Source organism: Amblyomma americanum, chromosome 9, assembly GCF_052857255.1.
Source record: "Amblyomma americanum isolate KBUSLIRL-KWMA chromosome 9, ASM5285725v1, whole genome shotgun sequence".
In the NCBI taxonomy this organism is placed as follows: Eukaryota; Metazoa; Arthropoda; class Arachnida; order Ixodida; family Ixodidae; genus Amblyomma; species Amblyomma americanum.
Window position 1 is genome coordinate 44,880,343 of NC_135505.1, and position 18,627 is coordinate 44,898,969.

Here is an 18,627-nt window from a genome sequence, read left to right on the forward strand (position 1 = left end):
TTTACGTCAATTAATGATGGCCTTAAGCTATTTTTGGATGACTTTCTCATAAAGTCTGACCAAAGGTCTGTTAATGAAAATTGGTGTTTATTTAAGAACAAACTACATGAGCTAACTGAATTGCATGTTCCTCGAAGAATTATCACTACTAATGGCAGGTCACCATGGTTCACCCGGTCATTAAAACGCCTTGGTAACAAAAAAAGACGGTTATATTCAAAGGCAAAGTCATCGGGAAAACTTGAACATTGGGCAGCACTCAGAGGTGTGGTTGAGGAGTAGAAAAATGCGTTAAAGATAGCCAAGGAGCGATATTTTAACGTCAATCTGTCATCACTTTTACTAACTTATCCAAAAAAGTTCTGGAACGTTGTCAACGGTTCAGTCCAGCCATCAGTTTCTCTTCTCGATGCGCAATCAAATCCCATCCCTATTACCGACAGTGCTAAGGTACTTAATGAAACTTTTGCTAAGGCATTTTATCTCTCCTCAAGCACATGACTACCGGATTATAATGGTCACATCACATTCCCAATGGATCTCATTCATTTTGATTTTGAAGGCATCATAACTATCATAGATCACATGAAACTATCCTCTTCTTGCGGTCCAGATAATATCAGCAGTAAAATTCTGAAACACTAAAGTATATTCTGCCATAATACTGTCAAAATTATTTCAGCAATCCCTACAAGACGGTGAACTCCCAGATGACTGGAAATTGGTAAGGTGGTTCCACTCCACAAATCAGGCGACAAACACCTTTCACTCAACTATCGACCAATATCATTAACCAGCATTCCTTGCAAGATAATGGAGCATGTCATCCTGTCTCACCTAGCTAACTTTCTTGAGTCATCTTCGTTCTTCAACTGTGCACAACATGGTTTTAGAAAATACTTCTCTTGCGAAATACATTTAATAAGTCTTACGAGCAATATTAACTTCATACTTGATCATGGCAATGAGGTTGACTGTATTTATTCAGACTTTCGCAAAGCATTTGACACAGTGTCGCACAACTTACTTCTTTACAAACTAAGTAAACTTAATATTGATCATAATGTACTAAGGTGGATTGAGTGCTTTTTGCCTAACCGATTGCAGTTTGTACACGCTAATGGCTTTAACTCGTCATCCATTCCTGTGACCTCTGGCGTCCCACAAGTTACTGTCATAGGTCCTTTGCTGTTCCTTGTATATATTAATGACCTGCCTAACAATGTAACATCTTCAGTAGGACTCTTTGCGGACGATTGTGTCGTTTACCGCGAAATAAAAAATGCGAATGACGTTGAATTACTTCAGACAGACCTAACCACTATCTCTAACTGGTGTTCACAATGGCAAATGACTCTTAATACGACTAAATGCAAAGTAATGCGCTTTTCCCGTCGCGAAAATTCAAGTCCCGTTGCCTACACTATTTGTTCTTCCTTGCTAACACCCGTGGAATCTTATAAATATCTCGGCGTCATTCTAACATCAGATCTAACATGGAAAGCACACGTCAGCTCTATCATAGCTTCCGCTAACCGCATGCTTGGATACCTTAAGCGCAATTTTTACTTAGCACCAACCCCTGTCAAGCTTCTTCTGTATAAGTCACTTGTGCGCTCAAAATTAGAATACGCTAACTCTGTATGGGACCCTTTCACTAACACACTCATCGACGCTCTAGAAGCTGTGCAGAATAGAGCAGCGCGTTTTATTGTGCGCAACTATGATCGTGCTTCCAGTGTCACAGAAATAAAAAATAGTTTATCGTTAACCCCTCTTGCTCTGCGCAGAAAAGTGTCCCGTCTGTGTCTGTTTTTTAAAATATACAGCATGAGCTCTACTCTGAAAGAAGCATTGATCACAACACCAGCATATGTTTCATCTCGCATCGATCACTCACGGAAAGTTGGCGTTCCTCGTTGCCGGACAACATCCTGCATAAATTCCTTTATTCCAAAAACATCGTCGGAGTGGAACCACCTACCACCACATATTATAGCTGCAAAGGACGTTGATGACTTTAGGGCACTGTTGTCATTACATTATGGTTTACCATAGCCTCAGTTGGTTCACTTCGTTTTGTATGTTGTGTATTTAGCCCTGTTCCTTTTTTTCTCTCGCATGCACTTTGTTCTGTTAATTGCCTTCTGCCATCGTACCCGTTCCATGTTTCTACGAAGGGTGATGTTCTAGTTCATATCTTTGTGTTTACATGAAATGTTTTTTGACTGTTTTTGTGAATTTATTCGTTTTGGTGTTGGTATTCCTAATTATTGTATTGTTTCGCTTTTTTGAATCATGTATTTTCTTGCAGCTAGCTTCTTTTTTTTTGTAGGCATGCCTATGTATGCGTTAACCCCCTTTTTGTAAGAGTTTCAATTTATATCTATGTACCACTCCCCTCAATAATGCCCTGTGGGCCATGAGGGTATCAGAAATAAATAAATAAATAAATAAATATCGGCCGCTATACACTAGCCATACCACAAACAACAGCACTCGTACACAAAAACATAAAGTATGGTGGACAAAAGAATGCAAATTGCCAAAAAAACAACAATATAAAGCTTGGGGCTCTCAGCGTCGGTATCGCAAAGCGGAGAACTTGATTGCCTTTAAGAGGGCCAAGGCCAGAGCGCGATTCGTTCGAAGAAATGCCGAGAAATCCTCGTGGTAGAAATATGTGTCCTCAATAAACAGCTCAATAACCTCAAAACCACAGTGACCATACCCCTTTCACACTTCCTCTATTGACTACACCCGGCACACAAGCATGATTAGAAGAACAGGCCAACATACTGGGTGAGCATTTTGCTGAAGTTTCTAGTTCGGCCAATTACAGAAACGCGTTCCTGAAGTACAAAGCAAAACAGGAAAACAAAAACTTCCATTTGCAGGAGGTATGCGCGAGGACAACAATCAACCCGTCCCACTCCAGGAATTGAATAGGGTATTATCTTCTGGTAAAAAGACAGCACCAGGCCCAGATAGTGTGCATTACACTATGCTTGCCCATCTCTCTGAGGCTGCCGTGCAGGCATTGTTGAAATTCTTTCAAAAAATATGGACAACTGGGAATATACCTGAGGAGTGGGAAAAAAGCAATAATAGTACCTTTTCTGAAACCCGGAAAACCCCCAACAAGTCCTAACAATTACAGACCGATAGCCCTCACCAGCTGCATTGCTAAATCTTTCGAAAGCATAACAAACATTAGACTGACCTTCACACTTGAATCTCGTCGACTCTTAGATTCACATGAATGTGGGTTCAAGAAAGCATGCTCGACCACTGATCACCTTGTCTGCCTAGAAAACACCATCCGGTAGGCGTTCATCCACAAACAGCACTGCATCGGGGTCTTCGATTTGGAGAAGGCCTATGATACCACGTGGAAGTTCGGCATCCTCCATGACCTAGCAGAGCTAGGGATCCGTGGCAGGATGCTGAAGTGCTTGAACGACTTCTTGACTAACCCCACATTCAGAGTCCGTCTAGAAGTAACTCTGTCAATGACATTCACCCAAGAGAATGGCGTACCCAAGGGATGCATTTTAAGTACGACACTCTTCATAGTAAAATGAATTCTTTACCAACAGTGATACCCAAGTCCGTAATGTATTCAGTTTATGTAGATGACCTACAGATTGCATACACTTCTTCCAGCATACTGTACTGCGAGGGATAAAATAAAAAATCACGCTAAATAAGCGGGCTGCTTGGGCAGAGAAAAATGGATTCAAGTTTCCACCGCAAAAAACAGTAGCTGTTTTCTTCTCGTTACGACGAGGCCTACAGGTCGATCCCAACCTGTGCTTGAATCAAACCACACTGCCAATCAAACAAGAACATAAATTTTTAGGCGTCACTTTGGCAAGAAACTTACATTTCTACCGCACATTAACAAATTTAAAAATAAAACATCCCAAGTCCTCAATGTATTAAAGGTACTCTGGCGAATACGGTGGGGGTCCGATAGAGCATGCCTATTACAAATATATCGCTCTTTGGTGCGCTCCAAGCTGGAGTACGGGTGCATAGTATGTGGTTCAGCAAGAGCATCCTACTTGAAACGACTGGACCCTGTTCATAATCTTGGTCTGCGTCTATCAACTGGAGCATATAGAACATCCCCGGTAAATAGTCTTTATGTTGAAGCTAATGAGCCCACACTAGAGGATAGAAGAGCCACACTTACATGCACGTACATCCTAAAAACCCGTTCCCTTCCTAAACATATCTGCTATCTCATTGTTACCAAGTGCCGATCTAGAAGATTATTCAATAACTAATCATATATTATCAGGCCATTAATGATGCGCTTTGAAGATAAATTTGAAGAGTTAGCAGTGCAGGATGCCCTACTAAATATTGCACAAAGACATGAATATCTGCCGCCATGGTACAGCCTCCCTTCGGTGTGTGACTTCACACTGACACACATAAAGAGGAAAAGCCACACGAGCACATATTGCAAGAGTTCTTTGCACAACAAGAAAAATATGACACCTACACTGAATTTTACACTGATGGCTCAAAAAGAGAAAGTCATGTCGGAAGTCCAGTAATTCAAGGAAAAACGAAAAGTGATACGATTGCCACAGTATGCGTCGTTATTTACTGCGGATTGCCATGCCATCTTTGTAGCCGTAGAACAAATATTAAAACAAAACATAAAAAATAGCATCATTTACATCAATTCACTGAGTATGCTCAAAGCGCTGCACTCTACAAATGCTGCTGAACCCATAATAGGAAAAATCATACATAACATTGTTATAATCACAAAGAAAAAACATAACATTATATTCTGCTGGGTCCCTAGCCATGTTGGAATTTTAGGTAATGAGAGAGCAGATGCTTGTGCAGCACAAGCTCGAATTGGTGATATAAAACAAGTTAACATACCACAGAGGAATTTTACTAAATTACTGCACAGTAAACTCAGGAATAACTGGCAGGTTGCATGGAAAGAACAAACAAAAACTACAATCTATAAAGCCCGTTTTGGGAGAATGGAGATCATGTAAACATCAGGAACGGTGTACAGAAGTTATATTTTGTGTCGACTATGCATTGGACACACAACTTACACTCAATTTCTTACTGACAAAAAAAGACAAGCCTCTCTGCGAAATGTGTGGCGATGAACTCACGGTAAATCATATTTTAATTTTATGCGCAAAACTGAAACAAATGAGGAAAAAATATTTCACAACATTCTACAATGGATACATCCCACTACACAACATGTTACTTTTGGATAATCAAGCACGGGTTGTTTTGTCAAGCATTTTTAACTTTCTCAGAGAAGCCAATGTTTTAAACAAACTTTAGATATAAAAAGCGTAACCTTTAATAAAAGCTCTAACCGTGTGTTTTGGCGCATCATGGCCTCAGTTGCTTTTGCGCCATTAAAATCAATATAACTGATCACGTCACCCATTTATGTATCGTCGCGCGTCGATAATCCGTCCAAAGTAGGCATCCCCCCTTCCGCACTACATCCCATCAATATTCATTCACTCCTAACAGCAATAGAGTAGAATCGTCTGCCTGCCGCGCTGGTGCCTAATAAAAATATTGAAGTTTTCAGAAAAAAACCAAGTTTGCATTATAACGCATAGAAGTTTCTTTACTCTAACTCCTTTAGTTTCACAATTTTCAGTCATATAGTTATGTGTATTATGTGGTTTCATGTTGTGTTCTACTCTCATCGTTTTTAACGACAAACATTGACGAGTGTTGCCACTTATTAGCTATTTTTCCCATGCGATGTTTTTTTGTTATCCCGCGTTACCGTGTGCTTTTAAGACTTGCTTAATCCCCAGTTGACTCCTTTATTCCACGTTGTCTGTTCTTTTCTTTTTTTGTCCTTTTGTACTGTGTCACTCCCCTCTATAATGCCCTCTGGGCCAAGAGGGCAACTGAAATAAATAAATAAATAAGTACGTGGTCAGCAGGCGAGGGCTCAGGGTTGCAGTGGTAATGGGTGTCCCGGCAGACGGTGGTGCACAGTCGGCGGGTGGGCAGCTCCGATGCGATGTGGCAGGTGGTGACAGCAGGATGGTGACTGCAGGTCGCGGGCGAGGCGCAGCGTCGGGGCTGGGCGCGGCATGCTGCCGAAGCTGGATGCTGGCTGGTAGTTTGTAGTGGAACAGTGCCGTTCTGATGTGCCCTCGTACTTTTGCATCTGCGCTGAAAAAGGTCAACACAGATGTAGCCCGCTCCCGCAGCGCGTGCTACGTGGCTGTTCGGCCCTCACGAGAGTCTTGAGGGCTAATGCAAGTGAGTCTTGCGGGACACCAATGGCCATGAGCGGCCCGTACGCTCATGATTCAACGAGACTGCCTGCCGGGTAGCGTTCCCGCTCTAGGCTGCGCCGGCAGATTCTATATCTGCCTAGGCCGTAAGTTACAGCGGGACGCAGGTTTCGCCGGCTGACCGCAGCGCTCGTTATCCTACTGCGGAGCGGGTAGGGCTGTGTCCTCAACCCACTCATCTCGCTGCACGTAACGTTTCAGGTCGCATACGTGCACCGGTCCGCCTGTCGGTTCCACCGCAAGTTCTCGAGCCTGTAAATGAGCGACGAAAGTTTCTCTCGCACGCGGAATTGCCCGATACATTTGGGCGCCAGCGAGAACGAAAACTGTTTTCTAGCGCAGTTGAGAACGTGCTGTCGTCGAAGCACCAGACCGCCCACTTCGCAGCTAACATCCCTGTCCGAGCGGTCGCACTGTGCTTTCTGCTGCGCCCTAGCAGTGGCCAGGTTGCGGCGAGCCTTGTGTAACGCTTCCGTGATCTTAGCGCGCAGCTGCGTCGCGTATTCAGCTCGTGCTGACGAAGCGACTGGCGTCTTTCTGCTCTCCGTTAGAATCCGGTCCATCGGATTTAGCAGCTCTCTACCCAGATTGAGAGAAAACGGCGCATACCCAGTCGAGCGGTTAACGGTCGAACGCAAAGCAAGCGCGATCTCCGGCAGATGGGAGTTCCAATCTTTATGCTTCTCAGAGCACGCGACGAGCATGTGCTTAACGTTGCGATTGATTCGTTCCGTGCGGTTCGACTGAGCATGATAGGCGGTCGTTTTCTTTTGCTTAATGGCGAGTGCAGCGCACGAATCAACGAACACCTTTGCCGTGAAGTAGGATGCATTGTCCGTTATCAGCTGCTCTGGAAAACAGAACCTGGTGAATACGTCCGTCAACTTCTCCATGATAACTCGTACCGTCAGCTTTTGAAGGGATAAAAGTTCAACCCACTTTGCTGAAGTGATCCGTGACCACCAGCAACAATTTGTTCCTTCTCGGTGTCATAGGATACTGTCCTATATGATGTCACACGCTGCGATTGGCCAGGGAGTCTGGCTATTAATCGGGTGCATGAGGCCGGGTGCTCGCCCGCCTCGGGGCTTCACACTTTGCCACACACGAGCGGGCGTAGCGTATTACGTCCCTTTTCATGCCAAGCCAGGCAGCAAAGCGACACAACTTAGTGTAAGTCTTGGGGCCGCTTGCATGCCTAGTAATGCACGAGCTGTGAAAGTAGCGCAACAGTGCTGCTCCCAATGCTCGCGGTATCACCATCTTGAACGCCTCGTTTGCGTCGTTCTCAGGGGGATATACCTCAGCAGGACGCCGTCGGAATCCAGCAGATACGAACCCATCGCGCTCGCAGCACTACCAGCTGTTTCCAAGTGCTCCGCACCGACAGCAAAGCAAGCTGTCTCCGTGTGCGCGGCGACCCTGCCGCCGGGCTCCCGGAGCCCGTCGAACACCTTTCGACAATACCGATCCTTGTGCTGAGCTTCGAGCAGCTTCTTTCTGCTTAACACGATCCCCATGGAACTCGCGTAGTCCACTTGGTTCACGCTCTCGTCCTTGATAAACGGTTGGCCCGCGTTCCTTACATTGGCTACGGCTCGGGTCTATCCCTCACTCTGTCCGGCTGTCGGGTGGTTGTTCCTGTGACCTTCCTCGCACTGTGCAGGCACTCGCGACAGTGCGTGAACCACAGGTTTGTTTTTCCCTTTGCGGTAGCGCACGGTGAAGTCGTAACGCTGCAGCAATAGGGACCAACGCGCTAGGCGGCCGCTCGGTTCGCTGAGTCGTCTCAGCCAGGTGAGCGCCATGTTATCCTTCTCGAATAAAATGCTACCCCATCGGTGTAGTAGTCGAACTTACGCAGAGAAATATATTTTGCGAGATATTCCTTCTCTGCCACCGAGTAGTTTCTCTCTGCCGGCGTCAACGAACGGCTCGCGAATGCTACCGGACGGAGAACGTCTTCATGCTCCTGAAGCAACACTGCTCCTAAGCCCAGGTTTCTTGCATCGATTTGAATAACGAACTCTCTGTTTAGGTCGAGAAGCTGCAACGCAGCCGTGTCAGCGAGTGGAAATGAGCAGAGTCGCAAGGATGCCTTCTCTCAACATTCCCGGTAGCCAGCGCGCACGTGGAAGCCACAATCGTTGACCTCGGTCGCTTGCTTCCTTGGCTTTTCGCTGCCCGTACTACTCGCCTCGTTAATAAAAATAATTTGTTTTGGGGAAACAAAATAGCCAGTATCTGTCTCATACATCGTTGAACACCTGAACCGCACCGTAAGGGTAGAGATAAAGGAGGGACTGAAAAAAGAAAGGAAGAAGAGGTGTTGTAGTGGAGGGCTCCGGAATAATTTCGACCACCTGGGGATCTTTAACATGCACTGACATCGCACAGCGCACGGGCGCCTTAGTGTTTCTCCTCCATAAAAACGCAGCCGCAGCGGTGGGGTTCCTTTTGCCAGTCTCGATCTAGCCGTCGGTGCAGCCGGTTGCGGGCGGCGCTCGCCCCGTAGGGCACGTGTGCCCTCTGCGGCCGCGGCGTGTGCCGTCGGCGCCTGCTGCCATTCTGCCATCCTGTGTGCCCTGTGATTTTGTGTGTACCCTGTGTCTTGGCGCCCTGATTTTGGATCTCGCGCCAAGTTCAGCAGATCCAAGGCCCTTTCACCGCCCCAGCCGCCTGGTGTGGTGTCTCCTCGGAGCCTCCACTGAAGCCTTGACAGCGCGCCGCTGTAGGGAGTCCAATCCCACCACGGGGGAGCTCTCCGCGGCCCACCACCAGGGTCCCTCATGGCTCAATTCTCAGCCGCTTCCTCTTCAACCTGGTCATGGCCGGCCTCCAGTCCGCCATCCAGCAGGGTCTTTGCCACAGGGTCTTCTGCTCCGTGTATGCGGACGACGTCGCGCTCGGGGTCCGGGCCTCTCGGAGGCACATCGCCTCTGCCAGGCAGGCCCTCCAGCGAGCCCTCGACGAGTTGCAGTGCTTCCTGGCATCCAGGTGCCTGGTGCTCTCTGCTACCAAGTCAGAGGCACTCTTCGTTCATACGCGGAGTGCACGGGCCACGTCGCGAATCCGTACCATGCGGATGGACGGCACTGACCTCCCCTGGAGGCAGCAAGTGAGGAACCTCGGTCTCACTATCGACCATAGCCTCACTTGGATCCCAGCGGAAAAGCCCCTCTTGCTCCACCTGGACCGCGTCGGCCGAGCAGCCGAACGCCACCTGGCACGCGGGAAAGGCTGTTCCTCTACATGGGCCATCCGGCTCTTTGAAGCAGTTGGGACATCAGCGGTTCTCTATGCCCTTCCTTTGGTGACAATCAGGTCCACCCGGCTCCCCCGCCTCGAGACCTCTCGGCGGAAATGGATTCACCATCTCCTGGGAGTTCCACAAAGCTCCCAAATCGCAGCCCCCTAGCTGAGGCGGGGGTGCTTACACTGAATCTCCTACTCTTACAGAGTTACAGAGAGGCCTCACACATCTTCCTGACGGCAGAGCCCCCCGTGCACGCCTCTCGGTACGCCGCCACTCCAGGATGGGCATGCTCTCTGCGGCCTACATGTAGTCCCTGGACCCTCCCGCCAGCCATCCTGCCATTCCGCCACGACCTACGCGTCCTCCCCTGCAGGTCTCCCTGGACTTTGGAGGCACGTCGAAGCGCCTCACACGAGCTGCGGCCCTCGATCAGACCGCTGCTGCCTTCCTGGATAAGATGAAGGAGTCCACCCTTCTCTTTACCGATGGCTTGGTGCTACCAGCCACAGGACTGGGAGCAGCGGCACTCGTGGCTCCACAGCTGAACGCGACAAGAACGTGCACGCTGCCCTTCCAAGGCAGTTCCCCTGGGGCTGAGCTGGCCGGACTCCACCGGGCAGCGGACCTCATTTCGACTATCCCACCTGGTCCAGTCGTGGTCTTCTGTGATTCCTGGTCAACCCTCCAGCTGCTGTCCAGACCTCATCAAAACGTGGCCACTACCTCTCTGTTAAAGGCCCGCCTGCCGACAATGGAGGATGCTGGCACCAGATCTCTCTGCATTGGGTGCCCGGCCACTCCGGCATCGAAGGCAACGACCTGGCCAATACTCTGGCCAAGTCTGCCCACACCGATGGGTCCCCGCTATCCTTTGCTGTGACTCAACATGACTTTGCCCGCCTTCTCATCATGCAGATGGCACGGGCCCTTCACCCCGACCGGGGGATTGTCTCCTACAAAACCCTTCCGCCGGCTCTCGGACGATCTGTCCAGGCGGAACCGAGCCCTCCTCCTGCGCCTCCGCATCAGTTGCACGTGGATACCCTCCATGTTGTACACGTGTGGCAGGGCCCACTCTCCTGCCTGCCCCTCCTGCGGGGACACGGGGACGCTCGGCCACCTCCTGCTGGCGTGCCAGACCCATGATGCCCCCAGGCGACGAATCGAATCGGGATACCGTACACTCGGTCTCCCGATTACCGCGGAGCACGACCTCCTCTTCCCGGCTCGCAGCCAGTTCCTGACGCATCGGGTCCTCCTCTCCTTCTTTGAAGAGACTGGCCTGAGCTACCTCCTTTAGACCTTCTGCCCCGTCCAGCACGAGGCGATGGATCTGAGTATACCGATGGTCATTCCCATTGCGCGGTGGTTGCACACATTCTCAGTGCACCGAGGCTCCTCTCCCGCACCGGCAGGTAGTTGCACACTTTCCCAGTGCACCGAGGTTCTCCTCCCTCCCGCCCGGTGCTTGCACACACTCCCAGTGCGCCGTGGCTCCCCTCCCTGTCCGACGCTGACGTTGCTGCGGCGGTGCGACTCATGAGCGGCTAATTCCACGGAAACCACTGCGGCGGCCCTCTCCCCCCCTCTACATACCCTACCCCCTCCCCTGATCCCCAAGAGTGATGCCCAAAGGGCCAAAATACGTCAGGACCAGTATCGCCTCCTGCCCTTCAAGCAACAACCGCCACCACCGCCGCTGAAGCGGGGGACGAGTGGGGATACCAGTGTATCGCACAACCCTGATTCAGCAATGCCTCACTCACTGCTGAGGTTTGCACTGAGCTAAATGCTTTCTCATAATCAATGAAGGCGATATATAGGGGTTGGTTATATTTTGCGCGTTTCTCTATCATCTGAGTGATAGTCTGAATAAGATCTATTGTGGAATACCCTTTACGAAAGCCTGCCTGATCTTTTGGCTGATTGAAGTCGAAGGTTGTCTTGACTCTATTAACGATTACCTTTGTAAATATCTTTTAAGCAACGGACCATAAGCTGATCGGTCTTTAATTTTTCAAGTCCTTGGTGTCTCCTTTCTTATTGATTAAGATTATATTTGCGTTCTTCCAAGCTTCTGGCACGGTCGAGGTCATAAGGCATTGGGTATACAGGGTGGCTAGTTTTTCTATAAGAATCTCCTTTCCGTCTTTCAACAGATCTGCTTTTACCTGGTCCTCACCAGCTGCTTTTCCCTTTTGCATTTCTCCTAAGACTCTTTATTTCCTCTTTCGTTACTCGTGGGATGACGCACTGCTGTTCTCTACTATCTGTACATTAACTTTCTGATTACATTAATTACTGTATATATTTGTGTAGAACTCTTCGGCTACTTTAACTGCCTTATCCATATTTCAAATGACATTGCTCTCCTTTTTCCTTAAAGCATACATTGGGTTTTTCGCTATGCCTAGTTTCCTCTTCACTGCTTTTAGGCTACCTCCCTTTTTTAGAGCATGCTTGATTCTCTCCATATTAATCTTCGTTATGTCGGATATCTTGCGCTCATTTATTGTGCGTCTTTATTCACGGTTCTGCCTTGAGCCGTCGTGGCGGAGTGACAGCGTCTCCACCTCAAGCGCCAAAAGGCATAGTTCTATTCCCGGCCTCGACACAGGGTTTTTTTTATTCAGTGAGTGTGCGGGGGGTTAACAACGCGTTTGATAACCCCTCGCTGCTCTGAACAGCGAGGCGCGGCCGCTCCAGCGCGCCAGCTGTGGGCTTTTTGACGTCACTGCACCTCGCGCATGCGCAGCACGGTTCTCCAGGAGCCACTTGAAGCTCGTAAACCTCGGCCAGTGTAGCTTGCGCTACAAAACGCGAACGCGCATGAAATGCGCCTGCTAGCTTGTCGCTTACGGCCAACAAAAAAAGCTCTTGTTTGGCTAATCACTACCATTGAGATAAATGTTTGGTATATTTATTTTATTGCCGCTCAGAGCGCACGCACACCCCCATAACTATTTTAAGGGCCATTGCTCATATGCAATTGCTCATTCTTGTGCAAACGATCATTTTTAGAACTTTTATTTTTAGAATTTTTTTTACATTAGTAAACTACAGCGGATATTGAGCCGGGCGGCACTCGTCGAAACAATGAGGCGATCACTGACTTTGCCTCACACGCGTCTGCATAACGCAGCTGTTGATGGCAGCCCTCCAAAATAATTTTTCTTGCAATACTTGACCGGCTGAGGGCTTTACTGGCAAAAAAAATTTAGGAGTTTCGTTAGCGTGAGCTATGCTGCTGAACAATGCATGCTTAGTGAATTGAAGTGAAAACTGGTCATAAATATTATTACACGTGCAACATAAAAAATATGTTTTGAAAAGAAAAAAGCTTACTTCACTGAGGGCAGAGCAGTTATCCAGGCTTGCTGACTCTTGGCCCCAACAATTTCATACCAAACAAATCCGGACAGAAGCATCCTTGTCCGGGAAAGCGTGTATGAACGCCTGTTTTCCTATGCTGGAAGATTTGATTATAACAATCTCCTACAATTAGAGGCTTGCATTCTTTGTTGCTATTAATGATTTTGCTATCGTGTACTGCTCGATGCGAGCGAAGGGACGATTATAAAATACTTTGGTAGACATTGAAAGGATTGACGATTACCTTCAATATTCCCATTGCGGCGCCATAGAATTTGCCATATTTACCTTTTTTTAGTAATGTAGGACATATCGAGGAAATCTGTGCAATTCCACGGGCAGCCCTTGGCCCTTGATGTTCAGAGAAATATTGTGACATCCCCCCGCCGCGAGGCACAATGAGCGGCAAACTGTCTTCTATGCAATTGTGAGCAGGACGGCACGTGCACACAAAGAAAGAGAGTGCCAGCAGTGCGAGGAGCACGCGCACCAGTCAAGATGTTGCTGACTCAATGCGCCCTCCGGCGACGTGCCCGGACAGAAGTTCGTAAATGACCGCCAGGGAAGAGGTGGCGCTGGTGCAGCGGGTCAAGGTTAGAAAATCAAGCAACTTGGCATAGGGAGGCTAGATTTTGGGAGCACATGACAATACAACAGGGTGATATAAAAAATACAGCATTGTACAGGATGATATGGGGTAGGCGTCGTTAGAGAGCAGAGAAGACAGCAGTATTATAGCTTTTGAGGAGCGATTGAGAAAAATTGGGGAAAAAGCGAGAGCTAGGAAAGTTTTCAGATACCTGTACATAAGGAATGTCGACGCGAAATGGAGAAAGCAAACTAGAAATTTTACAAGCAAATATATGGACAGCAGTAGGGGGAATTTCGGCAATTATCGGTTACAAAAAAGGTTAAAGAAACAGAGAGAGCTCTGTGGAAAGCAAGGATTCTGACGAAATTGGCACTGGGAACATACAAATTCTTTAAACAGGAAATCGCCAAATAAAAATTGGAAGACGATTAAGCATCGCCTTTAAGAGAGGAACGCGACAGCGTGTTGCAGCACTGCCAGGGAGTCCACGGAACGCCATCGTCCGTTCGGCGCGACGCCTTCCCCGTTAGACAAATGGCTCTGCTACGTATAGTGAAACGGACGCACGAGCACCAAACCACGTAGAACCGCTGCCAGGCGGCTTGCCGCAAAGCGCGGGACTCAAGTTGCAGTCGTTGCTCATCGGCACATCGTTCTCGACAAACCCGATGCCAGGAACGCCAGCATAGCTTCCGCGCCGAACGAAAGGACAGCAAGCTGCAAGCTTCGTGGTGAACGCGTTTTGGATGTGCGTTGCGTTGTTCGCCGCTCACCGCGTGATTCCTGCGTGCCCACACGGCCCCACTGCGCCCGATCGAGACGAGAGGGAGGCGCTGCTGTCGCGCGCCATCTGTGGAGGCAGTGGCGTAGATTGCGAGGAGGAGGAGAGATTTTTCCTTCACGCGGAGAAGGTATTATTCACTCACGCGGAGGGGGAAGGAAGGAAGCTCTAGAGAGTAGGTGAGCAATTTGGCGGAGGCAGGTGTGTCGTCCGTCTTCTTAGCAATGGTCGTCTGCCCCTAGTTCAGGACTCCGCTGGATGCAGCTGCCAGCTGTGCTCGGAGGGGGAAGTACTTTTACTTTTCGCTCACACGCAGCAGGAGGGAGTTTTCGCTGACGCAGAGGAGACATTTTTCGCTCATGTGGAGGAGGAGCCATGTTTCTCTCACGCGGAGCAGGAATTTTTCGCTCATGGCCGACGCCGACGAAACCGGCTTTTCTACGACGCGAGCTCCTTAACTCAATCGCGTTAAAATATCTATGAAAATTTTAGGGGAAGCTCTTTGTTGTTTGAGGCCAGGACAGGAGTTTTGCGGACTAAGACATAGAGAGTCGGGCACCACGAGAGAGACACGTTGTGCGTTGGGTGCGAAGAAGAAAAGGAAACTGCTGAAAACTTGGTACCTTTCTGTAAAGGGCTTCACACAACAGTGGAAAGCAGCGGGGCTTTTTATCCAAAGCATTGGTTTTTAAGGATAGTGAATGGAAAGTAGATTTTAGGCGTGTAGAAGTAACCAAGCGAACGTTATCTGATTGGCGGCTAAAATCAAGACAAGAGTACTATTTCACAAGTCATGGTAGGTGGCTTGAACCATCGCCCGATTTAAGGAGTTCAGCCTTCTCCATCCATCCATCCATCCATCCATCCATCCATCCATCCATCCATCCATCCATCCATCCATCCATCCATCCATCCATCCATCCATCCGTACATCCATCCATCCATCCACCCATCCGTCCGTCCGTCCGTCCGTCCATCCATCCATCCATCCATCCATCCATCCATCCATCCATCCGTACATCCATCCACCCACCCACCCACTCATCCATCCATCCAGACATCCATCCAGACATACATACATACATACATACATACATACATACATACATACATACATACATACATACATACATACATACATACATACATACATACATACATACATACATACATACATACATACATACATACACACATACATACATACGTACATCCATCCATCCATCCATCCATCCATCCATCCGTCCGTCCGTCCGTCCATCCGTCCATCCTTCCACCCACCCACCCCCCCATCCATCCATTCATCCATCCACCCATCCACCCATCCATCCATCCGTCCGTCCGTCCGTCCGTCCATCCATCCATCCATCCATCCATCCATCCATCTATCCATCCATCCATCCATCCAGACATCCATCCATCCATCCATCCATCCATCCATCCATCCATCCATCCATCCATCCATCCATCCATCCATCCATCCATACATACATACATACATACATACATACATACATACATACATACATACATACATACATACATACATACATACATACATCCATCCATCCATCCATCCATCCATCCATCCATCCATCCATCCATCCATCCATCCATCCAAACTTTATGTCCGCTTCCCTATTCGCGTGAGAGCTGTATTCGGGCGGAACGCGATTGTCAAAGTGCCGTTCCTCATCACGATGGGGGAGTAAGATAATGAACCGCATATGACAGGTAATCTGAGTCCCGTAACCAACAATTCTGGGCAAAAACAATTTTTTCACAACAAGAAGTTAGTGAATACAGTATTTTAATATATTACAAGATTTCACTATAACAATCAATATATCTGCAAACCTCTCGTCGACAGCCTTCCATTTTTTTTTTCACATTCACGTTCTTGCGATCGTCAAAAGCGTTCTCCATTGGTGTTTCATGGAAGGCTTGCTCCATGCGAGCGGTGGAAACGTTCTAAAAAAAAGATTTTGCTGCACATCTGGAAAATGGACCCTTGTATACATTCAACGCATTCATGAGGGTACGTTACAATTATCAGCTGTTCAAAATTCCTTCGTTCTTTTTGTCCTTTCTTGCGGCGCCGATGCATGCATGGGGACAGATGTCAGAGAGTCTTTTTTCTTCCGTCGCCTTGGGTTTCAGACAGTCTGGCGCCCTAAATACACATAGCGTAACAGGCAATCGCGGTCTCCGGGAGGGCTAGCGCTTCACTGGGTGCGCAATATAAAATGAGCGGAATTTTTTACCTGGGGCACTCAATTAGCACAACTCTCAAGTATTAAATTCTGAACTCGTCGCGCTTTTAGATCTCCCAAAGCAAGCTACAGAATGTACCTCATTGGAAATGCTTCAGCGGCTGTTTAGCAGGCCACCTATTTTCGAACCTGCACTTTTTCCGAAGCGAATATTTAAAAATCTAGCTGCAGAATACGTCACTGGACCGGAGTGCGCGAATAATGCACATTTCCGAATTTCGAATTGAATATTTCGCCTTAATTGCAATAGATTTCAGGGAAGAGATAAAACTGCTCTCTTTTAAAGTTATTTTAAATATATGTTAATGTCCCAAAGATTCCGGAAGAATTTAAATCACTGTCCGGAAGAAACGCCGTAGATTTTATCCAAAGGTTTCCCAGGACAGAGCCCACTCCAACCCCGCAGTGCAAGTTGTCGCGAAAAGCATGTCAGCAAAGTTTGACTTAAGGTAGCGACGTGGCCCATGATGCTGTTTATGATGAATTTGTTTAGTTCGGCTCCAAATTTCAGCGCGTTTTTACTAGGTTAGGACAGATCTGGCAAGGCCAACGCCATTGAAAAAGTGCTATCTAATGAAAAATCAGCTTGGGTAGCTGGTTTCCTTTCCACTGTAAGCTGCATTAGCCATCAAAACATATCACATGCTAGCGCGAAGCCGCTTGGCGCCGCAGCGGCCTTGAGTCTTGCACTTGATCAAGATTTCGCTCGCAAAATGAGCGCCGACAAAGCAGCCAACAGATGCAAAGGCTCCATTGCTGTAATATTTATTCTAACAAAAAGGGCGTAGTTCAATGACAGCCGCAACGGGAGCGCAGCTGTTCTGCTGTCGAGTGAAATCGCTTAAATAAATTCGCTTGATGTTACATTGCGTTTATTATATTTTATTTCTTCTACTCCTAACGTTCCCTTCCATGTGACTGCACTTAATCTATGTGTTTCCAATGAGAACTTTCGAGGTGACAGGCCGAGCATAAGCTCTTAGAGCAAGCAGTTCTAGAAAGCCTTAGTTCCATACAAGCACGCCCTCTAGTACATTTCACTCCAAGAGATACTTCGTTGCTGGCTTGTACAGATCATTGGCCATTTTATTTCGCCACTATTCCTAACAAATGCGTATTATGCTGCCCAATCATTAGAATTACATTCCACTCTCTTTCTGAGCTGGCACCCCTGAAGCCAACCTGAAGCAAACCGTTCGTGCAGCGCATCCGTTATAACACGTCCCCAAATACTGACATTTTTGCCTAAGTACGCGCTCAAACGACGTCAAACGTTTCACGCAAACGTGTTATATATCACCAAACATCTTGTAATCAGCAATATATAAGGGTTCCGCTAAGTCAAATGACCTGTGCTTTGCCGTCGACCATTTAATGTTTAAACAAAAATAAAACTTATCTTCTCACTGAGATTAAACTCTCTCATTTTGCTTAGCGACGAAAAGAAAACGTTTTCTTGCCGGCGCAATAATTGTCTGACATTGCGGTGGACACCTGAACCGCACCGTAAAGATAGGGAGGAAGGTAGGAGTGAAAGAAGAAAAGAAGAAAGAGATGCCGTAGTGGGGGTATCGGGAATAATTTCGACCACATGGGGATCTTTAACGTGCACTGACATCGCACTGCACACAGGTGCTTTTTGCGCGTCACCTACTCAAAACGCGGCCGTCGTGGCTGGTTTTCAGCCTGGGTACTTCAGCTCAGTTGACGAGCGCTTTAACCCCTCAGAAATTTCGTGGTTGTTTCCAGGTTGAGCACGCAGTGCAAAGCGGATGGAAACCGTTGATGGGCACCAAACACGGGCAGCGTCGAAAAGGAAGTTACTATCCAAGGTCGGGATCAGACAAGGCCTGCGGTTTGAGAAGATTGAATGCCACGAGGTAGGCGTTACCTGCTCATTAGGCACTCCACCTTGAGTGCGCTGCTGCGAGCCTTCAGACCGCAGACAGCAAACAGTGCAGCTGGTACGTTCTGTGCGCCAGCACGCTGCGCTACTTCGCCGCCGCATGAGTGAAGAAAAAACAGATGAC